We start from the raw sequence: 19,856 nt of genomic DNA, 5'->3' as shown, positions 1-19,856 counted from the left end.
GATTCACTTTGTTGTAAAGCAGAAACTAACACACCATTTTAAAGCAATTATACTCCAATAAAGATGTTAAAAAAACAATTAGCACTAACAAGAATGAAAGACATTAAAAATGTAAAATGAAATATTAAAAAAATAATAAAAAATAAATAAATCTAACAATCCCCACCAAATACCTAGAAAATCAACTTCTAATTCTTTAAATGTGGTAGTCTTTTAAAAAGAGATTATTTTTTATAGAATCTGCTAGCTCAGAAGTTTTATGTAAGAATCCAAATACATGTAAGAAAGGCTAAAAGTTTGAACAATTCAGACCGATTTAATGTTTTTTTCTTTCAAGAGAATAACTATGTTTTTTCTTTGATTTTCTCTGTATACAATACAGAATTTTTTGAAAATAAGATTTGTATTTTCACTAAGAGACTAGTTAACCTGTTGAGTCCTTACATTTAGTATATTGGTTTATTATCAGTTAATGTAAGACAATTTCTACATAATGCTTATGATTTTGAAAAGTGTTACATTTTTGAAGTAAATTTATTTGTAATTATAAAAACATTTTATATGAAGGGTGGTTCAGAAGCATATGGACTTAAATGTAATTTCCAAGACCCTTAATTTAAGATCCCAAACTAATATTAAATGAAGGTAATTCTTGGGCGTTGTTTTGATAACCAGATACTTTCCAAGTTAGATAGAATACTGAAACTTTGGTCACCAAGTAATTAGTTGATCATGTTCCACGTGTGTGTGTTTGTGTGTGTGTGTGTGTGTGTGTGTGTGTGTATTTGCTTTTTATCAATACTTTGTGATGTTACAGAGTGCTTATTCTTATGGTTCATGTTAATGGATATGTTCATGTTTTACCACTTAAAAATATGTAGGAGGAACGTGAGTGGACTTAGGTCAACATATTGTGCATGCTTATGAGTCCTACTGGTTTGCTAAGATGCTTTGTATGACAGTTACTGAACACCTACCTCCCAGTTTTCTCTGTAAAGTAGATGTAGTTCTTTGGAATACAAATTATAGTTAATATGGGTGATTAAGATTCTACTGGAAGTATAGTAGCAGAAATGTTTGAATGTGGATGCAAGACAAAAGTACGTATTTTATTTATTAAATATGACTGAGTCTAGTAAATTAGTAAATGGTCTGGCTGCATGAGAGGGAAAATAGTTAAAATCAAAACTTTAATATATATACAAAGTTGCAAGTAGCAGAAAGTAACTTTTATTTGTCTAAATTTATTATATTTGTAATGAACCTGAAAAGAAGCAATGAAATTTATTAAATTTTGATTAAATTTGTTCAATTTTAATAGATGCATCAATTTATCAATAAGATAATTTTAAAAAGGAACTTGCAGATATTTTACTGACAAATACTATGTTAGGACAAGCTTCACTATATTTAATATCAGGTTCTGTTTCTCACTGCAAGCATTTGTCTTTCTCCAGACTGGTTCCCTGAAACTTCATTTCTCTAATAGGTGCAAGAAAAATTCTTAACATTTGCAGGTTTTTTTCAGGTTTTTTCTTTATGCAAGGGTAGAAGTGATGTTCCTTCAAGCTCTATATCACTGCCCTGAAACTGGAATTCTCAACTCTGAGTCTTATAAGTACTGAATTTATACATATTTTATAAGCATAGATGAGAAAAAGGAATTATATTGCCTATGAATGATCAGATATGTCATAGGTCATCCTTGAGTTTTCATCCACAGACAAAAAACCTAACCCCACTAAAAAAATCAAATGAACAGTTGGAGACAAAAAAAAAAAGGTGCTTTATTGTTGTATCCCTCAAGTTACTCTTATTTATTGAATAGGTATATTTGTTAATCCATGCCATAATTTAATAAATTTCATTTATTCACTCAGTACTTTGAAGGTGAGGGAAGAATCTGATAAGATTCTGGTTCACTAATATATTTACCCAGGGAGTGTTCATTAAAGTGTAAAATTGGTGTATTAACAATGGTTCAATAGAAAATATTCAAAGAATTAAATTGAAAAGAAAAAAAAGCCCAGTCAGAAAATGGAGCTATTGGCATCTCTGCTTTGATTAGCTTCTTGGAGGGAGTGAAGCTGAGTCGGAGTCAAAGTAGTGCCATGGCAACAGAAGGTGACACTGGTGGTAACAATGGACTTGCAAGGCTACTGTTTGGCTCACATCTGATTCCACATCCCTCCTCCGAGGCAGCTTGGCCTATAGATAGACTATGAGGGGCTGCTAATATCTATGAGAACTTTCCCTTCTGTATACATGAGGGGGATTTGTGTCTGTCTCCTTCCGGTTTTTTCTTTTATTTGTCTTTCTTGTTTCCATGTGCTTGCTTTTGGTTCAGCTCTATATGTTAGAGGATTTCTTCCTTAAGAAATAAAGCCTGTTACTTCTTTTACTGCAGTGTCAGGAACGAACTGACAAGTGGCCTCCAGTGCAGATATGATGACTCTTCCTGCACTAATTACACAAAACTTTTTCCATATTTTCTCTATTACCTGTGTGGCCAGCTCAGATCCAGCTCAGAAAAGCTGTCATCACCACGATTATCCATTTCTCCCAAGAGAATATGGTATGGGAAAGATCTTCTAAAGGGAACTTTGCTGAAGGGAACTTTAGCAATTCTGAAGGAATTGCTAAACTGTTCTCCAGATGGTTGAATTGGCATTTTTTTTTTTTTTTTTTTTTGATGTGTGATGTGAGGGGTGTGTATGATTCTCCCAGCTTCACTAAGATGCTGGCTGATTATCCTCTCCAAGTTTCCATTGTGTTCTTGGATATCCTCGATACTTGAGATACAAAAAACTTTGGACAAATTTTATGGCTTACCTCAGGTCTGGAAGACTTAAGGTGACTCCTCAGATATGCTGCTATAATGTAGTAGAGAAATCATGGGCTTTAGATTCAGAAACACCTATGTAAAATCCCAGCTCTTTTACCTACTGTGTCCATTATCTGGAGCAGTTACATCTCCTTCACGAACCTCTTTCTCCTCATGGATAAAGCTGGAGTAATAATAGCTATTAAAAAAAAAAAGAACATTAGAAACCTGACATAAAAATGCTTATATAATGCCTATTACAAAGCTTGGTATACTGAATGCATGCAATATGCTAAGTATTATTATTAATTGCACTGATATTACATTACTATTTTTTACTCAGGAATTATTTTCAGGCCTATCCTCAGTGTGCAAGTTGTGACATTTTAGTTCTACCACAAAACATTTATGTGTAGGATGTGCCTCTAGCCCAGCCCCTTAAGTAAGTTGAATTCTATATACACACATGTGTGTACACACCCCTTGTCAGAAAGGTCGTTTCAATGCTCAGGGGAATTTTCTTCCTGTCTCTAAAAATTTTTCACAATATTTTAATCTGGACATCTTCATATCCTCTTGATGATCCCATCAACGATAAAAAGAAAAAATCAAGAAAAAGTGATAAATGTCAAATGTTGTGCATCATTGCTAAGATGTCATTAAGCCAAAACCATTGCATGCATGAGTAGACTATGAAAATTAGCTCTGGATGAGAGAGAAAATTAACAGAATTATATAGGTTTTATCCCAGTGTTTTTCTCTCTCTGGTTAAATTTTCCTTGGTTCTTAGCTACATCTTCAGACCTGTATTTGACATTTTTCTCCACTCAGTTTCTAGGCTCTCCCTCCAAATCCTTAATATTCCTCTTGACTCTGCCTCATGATTTGCCTTTGGCTTGGAGTGGAAACTGACATCTACCTAGTGCACATCCAACCTGAATGTTCCTTGCTGGGATCTAAGGGTTTCTAGGTAGGTCAGTCTTCTGTGTAATCTCACCTCTACGAGTACTGTAGAGGAATTCTCTGGAAAACTGGGACACATTTTTGTCTGTCTTTGTGTGGAAGAGCTCAGTGTCTAACTGATGAAACCCTTATGCTGCCAGCCTCCCCTCTATTGGTCACCCCAGGCTCACGGAAGGGTGTCCTGTGTGATTTACTTCAGGTTTGACAATGTCCTTTCATCTCCTGCAGGTACCATGGCTTTTAAACTATTCAATATGTGCTTCCTCATCTTCTCCCAAAGGCAGCTTTTGTTCCCTCCTTCCAGCTAGATCTTCAAATGTAATCTTTGTTTTTCTGGGGTCTACACTCTTGGTTTTTTGATGTAGTTTCTGAAGGAAGGGATCCAAAGTATTAACTAGGAGATACACATTTTCTGCATACTTTACCTCTGGAAAGAAAGATGGAAGAGTGAGTGGACCTGGCAGGAACACTTGCTCCTGGCTTTTCATTTCGTTTTATTTGTAAATAAAACAGTCATTATTCTATCTGGAAATGAAAGACAGATTAATATCTTTGCAATGAGAAGTAAGAAGTGAGCATATTTCAGATTTATCTGCATATTTATGCAGATAAGTTAGAATTAAAAATCATCCCTCTATTACTTCTTTGACATTTTTCTTGACCAAAATATACTAGGAATAATCATTACCAGCTTCCACTGACCGTCTGTGCATTGGCCTCTGCCCATGAAAGTCTGCACAACTAATTCTCCAGGCTTGTGACCTTAACTGCCTCTGGCTAACACTGACATAGGAAGTCACATAGTGAAAAATCGCCAGTACTTTATGCTTTTTTGCCTTTAAGCCTTTTAATCACAGGTACAAGCCCTGTAAGGTATATACCTGGGAGCAGCATCAATAACCTCTGGCGTACTTCTCATTGTTCTCTGAACCATGACTACAGATCTATAGAAATTTATTTTTCACCTATTTTTGAGTAGGTTGTTGTATTTATTGAACAATTTGAAAAGGCACACAGAGTTACTAAGGAAATTAACATTCACTAAATGCCACGATGTGGGCACCAGTGTGCTACCTGCATTACATGATGCTCTGTTCTCTGGTTTCAAGTCAACTGGGGGCTTCTGCCAGCATCCAGGAAACTACTGTGGAATGAGTATTGAAAACCCACATCCTTACTTTCCCCCAGCACCGGGCATGAATCATTTCCTTCTTCTGCAATAAGATCCAGGGGAAAGACATGAAAATAAGATGCATCAGCCTTCCTCATGACATGAACAAATATTACCAAATCAAGTTCTAACAGGAGTTAATAGAAAATGTCAACTGGTATATAAGAAGGCATTATGAGATATAGGGAAAGAAAAGTAAAATGGTAATGACTCAGAGGAAAATCCTTCCCTGAAATGAATTCATGACACAAAAGGAAATGCAGAACACATTTGTTCCTTATTCTTAGTAATATAAAAGAAAGCTTTAGTTCTGTTAAACAAGGACATGTCTGGATAAGAAAAGTACAAAATTCAATGAGAAATAATTGCCCAATAGAACATTCGCTGGAAGCCTAAAAAGCAGATTTACACTGAAGAAATTCAAATTAACAATAATAAAGTAGACTTTTAAAGCATTTCCAGAATCTAAAAAAGAAAAAAATAGAAATGAAAATTTTGAGTGAAGTGCGTGTACATAGAAAATTAACCATAGCAATCTAAGATATGATTGAAGAACAAGAAAACTTAAATATAAGTTAATTATCAGAACTAATAATCAAAGATATAAGTGAAGAAGCCTTTTATGATCAGATTGGAACTTGGGCCAGCTCTCATGGCCTGAAAACTATACACTGTACAACTCTGAAGAGTGCCATTAACATCGAGTTTGAGGTGGACAGCCATTACTTGGAATTGTGAAAGGCACGGGAACATGCAAGAAAACAAATCAGTTGTCAAAAATGAGTAAGAAAGATAATAATAAATACTTTAAAAGTTTTTTAGAAATGATTGCCTACAGATCACTAAAATCAAGTTAGATTCAGATCTTTCCTTGGGTAAAATAAATTTTTGAAGAAAAACATATAATATCTATAAAATTTTCACTGAAAGAGTTGAGTAATGATCATTTCAAATACTACCAAGCGTTTGAAAATACAGGTGTTCAGGAATGAAAGCCTCTGGTGAATGTTCAGTGACACACTTGAGATCACTGTAAGAGAAATCAGAAAATATAGTTCTCTCTGAGATAGCTGGTGTTAAAATAGGATGAAAAGATACAGAAATATATAACAAACTTTTTATGTAACTAATAATTATAAGAATTAAAGGTCAGTGGTGGTAAATCTTCATGTTTTTAAACCATAGAAACAGAAATAGTTTAAAGTATAAAGCAGTCAGGGAAAAGATTCTGAAACTGAAAAGACCACACAGATGGGTTTGCAAGTGAAGGTTTTATTTAATTTTTATTTTTATTTGATTGAGGGGGCCCTAAGTCAAACTCAGAGATGCTACTCTTGCTCTGGTAGGAATCCACTGAGGACGAGTCACCTGCACACATTTTTGAGAAACACAAATACTTATTTGGGGTTGTTTATTCCCATCTTTATTCTCAGGGTTTGATTTCCAATGATCTCCCTTGGCTTAGATTTATGTCTACCTAAGACATTGGGTGTCCACAACCGAAGGAAGAATATATTGTTATTAAAAATAACATGAAAAAGAGAGAAATTTTTAAAAATTGGATTTATGACCTTAGATGATTGTAAAACAATTTGCAAAGTTGAAAGAGTTGAGGATGGAAAGAACAAAAGCAGAAATACAATGTCTTTTGTCAGAAGGATTAAAAATTATTGTTGTCTTTTACATTGAGATGATTAAATGAATACAAACTTAGGAATGTTTGTGAAAACTTTGATTATTAAATTAAAAGCACATTATCTAATTTCCAGATTGTTATAACATACATGTAGTCATGTGTGACAGGCTGTTTGCGCATTATTTCTTAATCTCTTCCTCTTTTGTCCTCAGTAATTGCACTCAAAATTATAGCTGGGAATATGACTGCCAAATGAAAAGCTGCACCCCACCCCCGTCCTCTTTGCATCTAAATGAGAGAAAATAACCAAATTTTGGACAATGGGGTATAGATGAAAGAAGTGAGTGAAATTTAGGGGAAGTATTCTAAAAAGAAGGACCATGCTTCTTTCCTTCCTGTTTCTCTTTTTTGGCTGACGGGAATAAATAAAGTACATAACTGACATAATGACTACTGCTAGGGAAAAAATAATTATAAGTGAAAAGAAACCATATGCACGTACGTGTGCATGAACACACACACACACTCCCCTATGCACACACACACTTACTGGCCTTACACATGCCCCAAACCAGAAACAATCTATGTGGCAAAAGATATAAGACAAAGCATTAAAGGCAGAAAAAATAATACAGTGACAAAAGTGAGGCCAAATATCATCACTATTAATTTATAAACTAATTATAAAATAAAAGGATTAGAAAATATATAAAATTGAACTATTGTAAAACTATTTAATAAATATTTATTTAGGAAAATACTATAAACTATTTTATTTTTCACCCACCATTATTAAGTATAGCCCAATCTGTTTATTTAACTTCAGCCATTTACCCTGTCCCCTACTACTGCTTGGTTTTTACTGGTTTTGTTCTTATTGTAGACTCTTCTGCAGATTTTCCTATTGACTCTTCACATCAACCCTCATCCCTTTAGATTCCTATTTATATTATTTTTTAATGATTTTATATCATTGAGCTTCTGTAACCATTGCCTCTCCTGAAAAAAATTACCTATTTTTAAGGGATTAAACCTCACATTAAGAACATACCATAATCCAAACATGCACATGGGAAACTGACCTTATTTTCTACATTTTCAGTCTTTTATATTAAGAACCTCTGAAATGTAGTGGCAATGGCAACTGCAGCACGAAAATAAGTCTAGGCAGGTGTACAGGGAGGTTGGAAAGAGTTGAGAGCATGAATTCAGAAAAGGAAATGAGCTTAGTTTGGAAGAGTGATCATTAAATGATGAGAAAAAAAAAGGCTGAGCTCTAAGAAAGAAACAGAAAATCAGTGTATCATATTTTTTCATGGTAGCAATATATAGGACCGATTCTACATTTGGGATATGGAGAGAATATGATAATAAATAATTTATCAATACCAGATATTGAATACAAGAAATCCAAAGGAAAAAATAACAACATCATAGCATAATGAAAAATTTAAACCTTCCAAGTGCACGATGAATTTTCAAAACACACACACCCACACACACACACACAACACACACCCATATCACACCCACACACAGATTGTCATATCATAAAATTTCATGTACCAAACAAGGTTTTTTAAACATCCACCAAAGAGAATAAAATATTAAAACAGATTTTATTTATTTTTATTTAATATCATTTTCTAATTTTGTCTATATTTAGCTTTAATATAGTAATTATGCTACTTTATCTTTTGATCCTTCCTTTCTGTAGCTGTTTATGTATAATAAATAACTTTATTCTAAGTGATGAGTTTTGTCATTTTTAAAATTAAGGATCTTGCTAATAAAAATCGTTCAATAATTATATTTAAAATTATTTGACTACTGCCTAAGATTAAGAGATATAACTAATGAAAGTTTAATATTAGCATTTCTTAATAGTAAGCTGTACTACTGGCTTATAAATGAAAATAGAGTTTTAAATTTATTATAAGATATCTATATCATAATTTTAAAATACACTTATTACTAAAGAGATATTTCTTCACAGAGTAAAAGCTTCAAATAGTATCTTAAACAATATGTTGTATTTCATTAACAATTAAGTTGTTTGTAAAATAAAATAAAATTTTAATTACTTTTAGGGAAGTCTAAATCATCTTCTCAAAATTACCACATGAAATTTTTTTGATGTGAGAAAACTGACCTTGGCATATTAAAACACTCTCAATGTATTGCAATTTTATCGTACCTAAAAAAATAGAAAAGCTACCTAGTTTGAAGCATTCGTGAATTTCAAAACACCTCCTGGAAACCCCTTTTCTCCCATGTGAGAGCGGCATTTTTCTGTGGCCTTTCCCATAAGACCTACTTACCATTGCTCTCCAAGGCTCCAACAGGAAGCACTGAGCTAGTTATCTAAGTACAGAAAACTATTCTGACATTTTATCAGATAACTATGATATGTTCACCTGATTCTTTCGGTCTGCGCTTTGAGCATGAAACATAAATACAGAAAGCCAGGTGGGCCATGCAGCCAATTCAGTTCACAGCAGAAGAGCGAGGTGAAAGCTGTGTCCTGAGAGATCTTAGATGTTGCCTCCACCATTTTCTCTGTGATGAATCAGTTAATGCAATATTATTATTCCTCTCCTAACTCATGCACTAGTTTCTTCCACATTCACACCAGCCTCTTCTTCACAGTGAGTTTCGGGGTTACAGTTCCATTCTAGGTAATTTCTGGATAGCAGGCCTAAGGGTAAGAGTGACTGAACTCCAACATGATTGTACTTTCCTTATATATCAGAGGAAGAATGGGGATGGCTTTGATATAGAAAGGAAAGGACTTGGCATCCTTCCTTAATCATAAGGGCCAGAAATGTAGACCCTAAGTAACCCTAATTCTGAAAGATATACTTTATACTGGATTAACAATAGGTTTTATTTTCAAATAGGTTTTATTTTCCATGCCAATCCTGATTATGTGATATTGGTTTTTTGAGGCTATTTCTGACATTAGTAGGGTAGAATAGATTTAATAATTCAATTTCCACAAAGGGGGAGGAATCTTCATCCAGACCTTAGTAACTGGAATCTCTGATATAAAAACAGTTCTATGTTCATTGTATTATAGCATAATTTTTAATAATGATGTTGCTAATAAAATGTTAAGTGAATCTATATGATTAATAACATGACAATATAAGCCATGTTTACAAAGTATCATAATGTCTCTTTCGGCTCTTTATTTTAGCCATTTAAATAATAAATTTGGGTCTATATATCCCTAAGTCTCATAAACTTTATGTGTTGGGTTTTACATTTAATGTTATCATTTTAAAAATAATGAAACATTTTAGTATTTAATGATATTTTTAAACGTAGAGGTAAATCTAAATTGTCCTTTCTGGTGATTAGTGTCATGAAATATGGGATGCCCTTCCTCTAAAACACATTCTGATTTTCTTAATTTTTTCCATGATTTCAAACTATAGATGTAGTTTGGAAAGGTGATTTTTATATGATAACTTAGGAACATGTGCCCCTCACTCTGGTTTATTTGCCAGAATTACTGGCAAATGATTACAGAAAATTACAGAATGATTAAAAATAATTACAGAAAAATATTTTCCTGGCTGCATATAAATAATTTGAATGACAAATAAATAAATTTTTAAGAGTATGAAGTAACCTAAATAAAGAGTACATATTTTGAAAAGAGAACATCCTGCTTTGGCACTGACAGAATAAAGAATATGATACACTTTCAAGTATATCTCATAGCTTTCAATAGAATGTAATGAAAAAAGTATTAGATATTTGGTTATTTCCTATGTATTAAAAACAAAATAAAACAAAACTAGGCTTTGAGCAAGGTTTCAAGAGTGAAATAATTACAAAGATTTCAAAGGAAAAACAGCTAAAGGTAGTAATTGAGAATGGTATATTCTTTAGTGGTAATACATGAATATATCTTGCGGATGGTTTTTTCAGTGTGCTGAAAATGGTTAGATGATATAATAATAATGGATAATAATGGATGTGATGATAAATGGTTAGATTTGAGAGTTGAACTCTATTTTTGTCATGTTGCTTGCTTTTTCCTGCTTTCTCTCATGAAAGCACTCTCATGTATACCTGTAAGCATCAGTGGAATTTTTTTCATTGGCATACAATGCCAATGACTTCTCAAGGGCATCAGTTTACCATGTCATCAATGCTTTTATTACTAGTTCTTTAAGCAGAGCCTGGGGGACACACTGCAGTCAATGAATGTTTGTTAAATAAATGGTTTAGTGCAGAGGTAGCTTAAGTAGAGCTTATATCTTCTGGAATGGTGTATATTTTGGTATTCATACATTGCTGACCAGAGAATTTTTTAAATTCTAATTTACTTCATTAATATGACATGGAAAGACCTCTATACTGTGGCAGAAGCATCCTGATTCTATCCTTTTGATAATGTATTTTTGGAAAACGCCATATTTGGAGTTCTATACTTTATAAGCTATAATTAAGCACAAGTAACATGTATGTTAAGGAGGCTGGCCACCTTAACAGAAGTATAATTTCTCATAGTCAGATAGAGAAATGAACACAATGAAAATAAGACAGACAATTTTGCAACTATTCAGTAACATCAGCTTTCATCATCTAAATAACTATTGTTATTACAACATGAAAGTAATATATTTTATGTGTCAAAAATTCTTTGTAACTGTTTTGGTAAACATTTAAATAAGATTAGTGTTTTAACATTAAAAAAGTTTTCTGTTCTTATTGTGACTAAGTCTGTTGTTTTTATTCAGATCGGTTATTACCAGGGAAAACAAAAAAGAAAATCAAACAAAATATTGCAGAAGCAACCACCAACAACTGATTTGACATTGCCAAATTTGTGTTATGTTTATGATTCCAAGTTTTGCTTTCTCTTATGTGTAGCAAGAACTATAGACATCTGTATAGAAATCTAAATTGAGACTCCTTGGAGATTTTTATAATTTTCCTGCCAATATTTTATGGTTGTCTCACCCATGCCTATTTCATCTGCAATTTATTTTCAAGAAAATTTCTATTAGTTATTATTTTCTTAGTTTAAATTTAATTTTTGTGAAAGTAATTCTCTTCTGACAATCATATATCACAGTTTTATTGAATTACATTGCATAATTGCAATATTAAGCAACTCTGGCACACACAGTTTGGAGAATAAACCCATGTTTAGCAAACTCTAGTAAGCAAACATTTCCAATGGCTTGGGGCCTACTAACCTTGAGTGTTCAGCACTTTATAGAGGCAGTGGAGACTTGGTTATTGTGATATTATGATTTATAAGAAAAACATTTATTTATTAAAAAATAAAAAATTTATTTTTATTAAAATTTATTTTAATTTATGTCCACAGTTCCTGAATCACAGTCCAAAATTGGAAGCAGTGGCAGCATCTTCTGTCATAATATTTGGTCTCTTGTCTTCAGTTTCTGAAAAGCTTCAGAGTCATAAAGGTAAAATGTTGTCTTGTTATTCAAAACAAACCCCTTTCTACCACAACTGGGTTTATGATAATGAGGGACTTTTGGCCAGCACTAAGGATGGGGGCTGGTTGTTAGGGAAAACCACCAAGAACAGAGGCTTGGAATTTTCAATCCCACCTCCTGATTTCTAGGGAGGGGAGAGGGGCTGGAGGTTGAATTAATTTAACCAATGATTTAACCAATTGTGCCTGTGTAGTGAAGCCTCCATAAAACCCCCAAAGCACTGAGTTTGGAGAGCTTCTGGGTTGGTGATCATGTGGGAACCTGGGGATAGTGATGTGCCTGAAGATGACGTGGAGGCTCTGAGATCTTTCCCACAGACCTTATCCTACATACTCCTTGATCTGGCTCTTCTTGAGTTACATCCTTTCATAATAAACCAGCAATCTAGTAAGTAAGTTATTTCTCTGAGTTCTTTGACCTGCTCTGGCAAATTAATTGAACCCAAGGAGGGGGTCTTGGGAACCTCTGATTTATAGCCAGTTGGTCAGAAGCATAGGTAACAACCTGGGCTTGCGATAGGCATCTGAAGGGGCGGGGGACAGTGTTGTAGGACTGAACCCTTAACCTGTGGAATCTGATGCTGTCTCTTGGTGTAGGAGAGTTGCTTGGTGGTGTGGGGAACCCTCTCCCCACTCACATTGGGAGATTGGTCTCAGAACACGAAAAGTTATACTTGGTAATCAGTTAAGCAGAAGTCAGTAAGAGTTTCTGTAATGTTTTTCAAATTCTTCACAACTAATATGGGTTATTTTGGTAATAAGAAACTGGCAGAAGAACTTGCCTGTCATTAATGATGAATAATTTTTCCTTTAATAACTGTTAGAATGAAACATATAAGAGTCACAGATTAAATGTTTGATGAACATCAAATAACCTGTATCCATACTGTTTGAGGCATGTGTTAAATTTATGAGATATCCATGTTAAAAATGATGATAGAAATAACATTCACACAAGCATACAACAAACTAGACTTCTTATGAGTATTTTATATACAATCAGTGCAAATTACTATTTTCAGCAACTCTGTGATATTTATAAAAACAAGAATTATCTTACATCACATGATACACTGAAATATGAGTTAAGAAGAAAGTTAACAATAAGATATACATGTAAATATATCAATGACAGAATGAAGTTATTAGACTGAATCAGTGTTTTGTGCTCTAACCATTTTTCAGCATTTGAGTAAGTTTATAAAAGTGGCAAATACACTTTAATAATTTGCCTCATCTATTCAAGGTTGTCAAAACTGGCTCAGTATTCATTACTGTGAAATATTCTCAGAGTCCTTTTTAAGGAGTTATAAAAACTCTAACAAACTATTTAGTGCTAGAATGCAAGATAAAAGTCTCGGAGGAAAACAGTCTAAGGTCGGTAAAAAGGATCTGACAAGGTGGTCCGACTCTGCAAAAATGAGGTCAGGATCAAATAAAACCATTCTACAGTTCTGTTCACATAGCTAACCAATAGATGCATTTGCTTTTTGTTTAATTTTTTTGGATAGGATTTAGGCGATCTTTACAAAAGAATTTTAAATGTTTATGTTGTTCTCTTCTAAAACTGGCTTTGGTGCACCTAATATTAATTCTACACACATTATTAAGATTATCGCTAGATTTTATCTTTTATGAGAAACACCCATGAGAAGAAATAGATAATAAAGAAATGTCCTCTTGAAATGCAGCAGGACCCTGTGGTCCTTGCCCCCCATGTCCTCAGCCTACTTTTTGTCTGTCGAAAAACTTCAGCTAAAGAAAAAGTTTAATGAGAGGAGTGAAAAAAAAAAAAGCAAAAACAAAGGAAAACAGTCCAACAAGACTAAATAATAATAGTTTAGTCATTAAACATAGTCAAGGACCTTTAGTTCCTCTTCAAGGGCTATAGATAATATTCCGAGACATATCCTGTGAGCTGTCTTATAGATACTGAAAGCCCCACCAGGTGGAAGAAGTTGACTACATGATGACCAGACTGTAGCCATGACATAAGCTGCCACAATTCCAAGAACTGGCCTAAAGAAATGGGAACAAACTGACCCTGGAACTAAAGGCTAACTGTACTTAAAACAATCAAGGTGACACTGATCAGACAACTGCATGACCCGTTTCAAGATGACTGTCAGAGCTGACCGTGTTGTTCCTGAAGGTAGAGCCCCCTCCCTCCATCTATAAAAGCTCTTGCCCACTGATTGTCAGTGGGGAGAGTCAGCAGTCGGACAGGAACCCCATGGTTGCCAGCCTCCAAAACAAAACAAACTTTCCTTTCCACCAACCTTGCCTCTTTATTGGCTTCAGAGTAGCAAGCAGCCGGGCTCCACTTTCGGTAACAGTTTTTTGCCACCCAACGTGGGGCTGCTGCGCTCTCATGACATCTGGCTCCCCGGGGTTTCCCGAGTAGAGCTGCAGCCATGACAACTCGCCCTCAAGGCTGCGAGGCGCCCGCTGCTGGGGGCTAGCTGGCTCCGAGAGGGAAATTTGGGGGGATGTTCCTAGCAGCTGCCAAAACCATTTGTTTCGGGGATCCTCCCTCTTACTCCCCTTCTTGCCACTGTCTGCCAACTTAACACTTTTCCTTGGTGGAACGGAAGCATGCATCTGGATAAGCTGATGAGCTCCAAAACCGAGTAAGTCCCCCAGTTGTGCACCTGGACAAACTTCTTTTTTGAGCACGAAGTGCTATTTGGACATTTTTCCAATTAGTTCTGGCATAAGTCTGACTTTTTGGGGAAGTATTTGTTTGGGACTCTGTATTGGTCATTGGTCATCCTATCAGAGGTTATGTGACAGTTCTGTCTTCTGGTGCATGAGTGTGTATTCCATTTGTATGACTGGTATTCTTGTTGCCTTTTGTAAAATGGGAAATTCAGGTTCAATTCATTAGAAAATTTAAGCTATGAAACTATGACTAAAAAAACAGAAAGATGATTTTTTTTTATCACTGTGTTGCCAACAGTATTCTTCAGACTCCAGAGAAAATTGGTTAAGATGAAATTCTTTTGAAATTCCAAAACTGCTTCTTTTTGCATATGCAGTTAGAGAAAGCTAGCTTGATAAATACTGTTTTTGGAATTCTGACCCTGAGAGAACAAAAATGTGCCTAGGAGAAAGCTTGAAGTTAACTCTTATCCTGTCCTTGAAATACAAACACAGCCCACTTTGCCTGAGACTTCAGTCTTGGGTTAATTAGTAGAACTTCAAGCCAAGGTAAAAAAAAAAAGGGGGGGGGGTGGGAGAAGCCTTTTAAAATCAAGTGAATAAATTGAACTTATTCCAACTGTTATTTATAAGCTGATAAGTTCTGTATTGAAATATCTGGTTTGAGATCTCTGTCTGAATATCGTATGTCTATATGTGATATTGTCATAAATGGATCAAAAGCTTTTGGATAAACTCTTTGAAAATAATTATGCTTCAGGGATGTCTATCTAAAAATAGTTATTCCAGATTTTTGGTAACTTGAAACTTTAGAGCTTTGCTAAATTAAGTTCAATGAAGAAAATTAATTGAATGTCTAAATCGTTTTTAAGATAAAATACTGGAACATTGCTGAACAAATCTAAGTTTACATACTTTTGCCTTCTTTTGAGAGAAAAAACACTAAAGATGTTTGGGTTTATTAACGCATCTTGTACCACATTGAAGAGAAATTATGCTATGAGAAAAATGTATGTTTTTAGAGGTTATGGAATATATTCTTAAGTTTGCCAATCAGTAAATGCTGGTGTAACAGTTCAATTACTTGTTTCTTGGTTTTGTTAAGGCTTTTAAGGATTAAAAACTGTAATATGTAATTAAACCTACTAAAAATGATAAGGGAAGCATTTCAGTGTGTAAAGCAAGTAGGATATGTGTTGTTGGTGACAGAGATATAAAAAATGAAGATATTTTTGTTGAGGAAAATGATGATAATAATTTTGTCCTAGAGCTGTTTTTTTCTGGATGGGGAAAAATGTGGGACAAATCATATGGATACAAAAAGTAATAAAAGGTTTGTGAGAAAAGGGAACTTTGAAAAAAGAATTTTGTATGTTGTTAGGAGTGATTAAGATCAGATTGGATTTAATTAGGTAAATGAATTTTGTTATTAATAGTAAGCTGGTACAAGACTGGAATTTGGTTTTCTTTCTCCCTGTTAAGAGAAAAAAAATTTTCCTGGAATATTGAACTGCTTTTGATAACAGATTGTAAGTTTCTTTCTCTAGCTAACTTGAGTATTCCAAAGGGCCCCTAGGCATCTCAGAAGAAATATTGAAGTAACTAGGATTATCTGGTATGTTAAATTATATGGAAAACATTTGATAACTTTCAGATCATCCTGCTGAACTGGGTAAGAAATTTAAAGAATTCTAATGGAAAGCTACTGTTTTGCTTCAAACCATATTTTGACCCCAATGTTTAGGATGGAAAAAGTTGTCTAGTGAAGTTATCACAGAGTATAATTACTTATGATGTGTAGCTCTACCTCTTGAGAGGGAATTCCTCACTAGGTCAGATGACTGTTGCCTGCATGTTGCTTAACTAATGAATATTCACATTTCAATTACTGTCTATGCTGAATTATTTTAAAATAAATGACAGGCATTGTAATATATATATATATATTTTTTGCTTTGGTGGTCGGGGGGTGAAATTTCCGAATTTTCCAAATTGAATTCAATCTCCATTGCATTTGTTTCAATAATGGAGGCGGGGTGTGGTGTCATTAAAAACCCACACCGTGACTAGAATTTTAGCTTCACCAACTGTCTCAACTTCTTTCAGACAGAACTTCATAATCTTTTGCATAGTTTTCCACCACTGAATCTTATTTAGTTTCTAGCCTATAGTCTTTCCTTCTTCCAGCCCATTAATTATTAATATTTGCCAGAATAATTTGTTTTTAAATGTCAATTCCTGTTAAGAGCAATACCCTTTTAAAAATCTTTCAGACTTCCCTGGTGGTGCAATTGTTAAGAATCCTCCTGCCAATGCAGGGGACATGGATTTGAACCCTGGTCTGGGAAAGATCCCACATGCCACAGAGCAACTAAGCCCATGCACCACAACTACTGAGCCTGCACTCTAGAGCCCACAAGCCACAACTATTGAGCCCATGTGCCACAACTACTGAAGCCTGTGTGCCTAGAGCCCATGCTCTGCAACAAGAGAAGCCACTGCAATGAGAAGCCTACGCACTGCAATGAAGAGTAGCCCCCACTCGCTGCAACTAGAGAAAGCCCAAGCACAGCAACAAAGACCCAAGGCAGCCATAAATAAATAAATAAATAAATTTATTAAAAAAATCTTTCCACAACTTCTCATTGCTTCCTCATAACAACTAAGTCCTAAACATATTCAATGCTAATCAAAATCTAACTTCGACTTCTCTCTTGATTCTTGCTGCTTGACGTTCTCTGCCTGTTTTTTCCTATATTCCATCTCTGCCAAATTGCCTATGTTTCACCAACAACATACTGTGTTGTTTTAAAATGACCACATTTTTACATGCCTGCTCTTTCTGCCTGGATTCACTTATCTTTCTTCTTCATCCAGTTAATATCAATTCCTCTTTTAAATTCAAATATTCCTTTACCCAAATATTTTTTTTTCTGCTGGCTGGGTCACAATGGGTCTGATGCCCCACACATAAACCTCTGAAACATCATTGGTTCTTTAAAATAGAAAGCTTAACCACTTTTGTTATAATTATCTTTTTTTTCTCTTCTCTTTTCCAATTGGCCATGAGCTTTCCAAGGTCATGAATTGATCATATCTGAGAACTTTGAATCCTCAAACCTTAGAACGCTGCTTAGCAAAATGGAAACACAATAATCGTATTTAAATTTACTTCAACTAAATGTGTACATGTGTGATCTTGGACTTTTTTTCACATTTCCTTTAGCTTGGCTTCTTCATCTATATAGTGATAACTGCATATACTTAATGAGTTGTATTGAGTATTAAAAGAGACTATCCACGTAGTGCTTGGTGAATATTAAGTGCTGACAAATGTTACTTCACATTATGCTTCCACCGAATGGTATAGTGGAAACTTATTGGGTGGCTTCGCCTTAACACTTCTGTGGGATTTTCTGTTTATGTGAGTGGAGCTACCTCCAGCATTTATTACATGGCTCCCCTGGCCATGTAATGGCCATTACATGTAATGGCCATGTTATGGGTCCAGGGTGACTTCTGATATAAGGGCATCAAGGGTTTCCTTCCCTAGTACCTGGGCCTGAGAACCAAAAAGATTGCTGGTTGTGATGACATGTAAATGGATACCCAGGCAGAAGCAGAAATGAAAGATATAGAAGGACCTAGAAGACATTTAATTCTCTGCTTTCAGATATTTCTTACAATCCAGATGCATTCTTGTTTTCAGGCCCTATCTTTCTTTTTTATATAAGTTCCTGTTTTGCTTGTCACTAAGTTTCTGTTTTACAAACAAAACATTCTAACCAAAACAAATGAGATTATGGCCTCTTTAGAAGACAGTGTAATTATGGTCTTTGTAACAATACACCTTAATCAAATAATCAATTGCTGATGGCTTTGGCCGTTACACTGTGTTTATATTAAAAATATGAGCTGGCAGTATGTGACCCAAAATAATGAGTCATGGTTTTCATGGTGTTCAACTTTCAACTTCTACAAAGAGAATTACAGAGGCAATCTATAAATATGTATTCCATAAGCAGGTGAAGAACATAATAATCATCCATTTAGTAGCTATCATACAAATATTTTATCATTTCACTGATCAGACACTTCAGAAATTGTAAAATATGTCCTTGCAGTCCTGGACGTGGGTATCAAGGAACATATCTTTAATGAGTAGCAACTCTCTTTACCTTCACCAGGTGTCTTATCTTATCCATTAATTCTCTCCATCAAGATCAATGCACCAAAGAAATCTGTTTATTTACTTTATAATGCAATATAAAATATTAATGCTTTGAAATGTTAAAGCCCAAAGGATTATTTCATTTGAGATAAGAAAAAAGGACACAAATCCCTGGCTGCCTTTCAAAAAGTACTGCTATTTCTGAAAGTGTGGCAGTAAGATTAGTCTCATAGAAAATGGGCTTGGGAGAAAACAATGCTAAACATATTTTAAAATAGCAAATAAAAGTTGTAGATTACATTTCTTCCGAACAACTAAGATTCATTGTCTTTAAAATCTACTTCTGATGTGAAACTCTTCAGAACTCCACTGCTCAGAGAACATTAATGCTGAGCTTTGATGTCTTAAGAGATTTCCGCACGAGCTTTCAACTGTGCAGACCGTGCCTCTCTTACGTTTTCAGCGCCCTCTCACCTAGATTGAATTGTTCCCTTGCACTTGTGTTCTCTCTTATTCTCTCTTATTGATTTTTTTGCCTGTCTCATCTGAGTGCCTGCATATCATGTTTTCATATCTGCCTGCCTTTCACACACACAACAAAATGATGGTACATAAATGCTGGCTTTGGGGGGGCCTAATCATCAATTTATATAGAGAGAGATCGCCTTTCTTCATATCAGCTTATAGACTTCCTACATGACTTATAAAGGGAGTATACGGTCTTGTAAGTTGAGGGGAATACCCTGACCCATCAAGCCAGATCATAGATACAGATATAGACACAAAATATGCACACACATATATACGGTAATCGATTTAACCTTTATAATACATATTACTAAATATTATATATTATATAATTATACATGAGTAATATATTTATATTACATATGAAAGGTATATAGAATATACCCTTTTTTTCTGATTTAGGAAATTACAGGGTTTCTT

General features: G+C 34.5%; 2 long non-coding RNA genes across 2 annotated transcripts in view; one reads left to right on the top strand and one right to left on the bottom strand.

The window, feature by feature from the left end:
- Positions 1-19,856, bottom strand: part of LOC309661037 — an 852,613-nt gene that overhangs the window by 706,403 nt on the left and 126,354 nt on the right. The window lies entirely within an intron of this gene.
- On the top strand, positions 3,333-15,284 carry LOC309661020. The gene is made up of 2 exons (XR_014263799.1): positions 3,333-12,044; positions 12,271-15,284. It is a non-coding gene; the product is annotated as an uncharacterized lncRNA (long non-coding RNA).

The sequence above is a fragment of the Balaenoptera physalus genome, assembly GCF_965194825.1.
Source record: "Balaenoptera physalus genome assembly, chromosome: 5".
Lineage (NCBI taxonomy): Eukaryota > Metazoa > Chordata > Mammalia > Artiodactyla > Balaenopteridae > Balaenoptera > Balaenoptera physalus.
The sequence above is the reverse complement of the archived record's forward strand: the minus strand, read 5'-3'. Positions and strand labels throughout refer to the sequence as shown.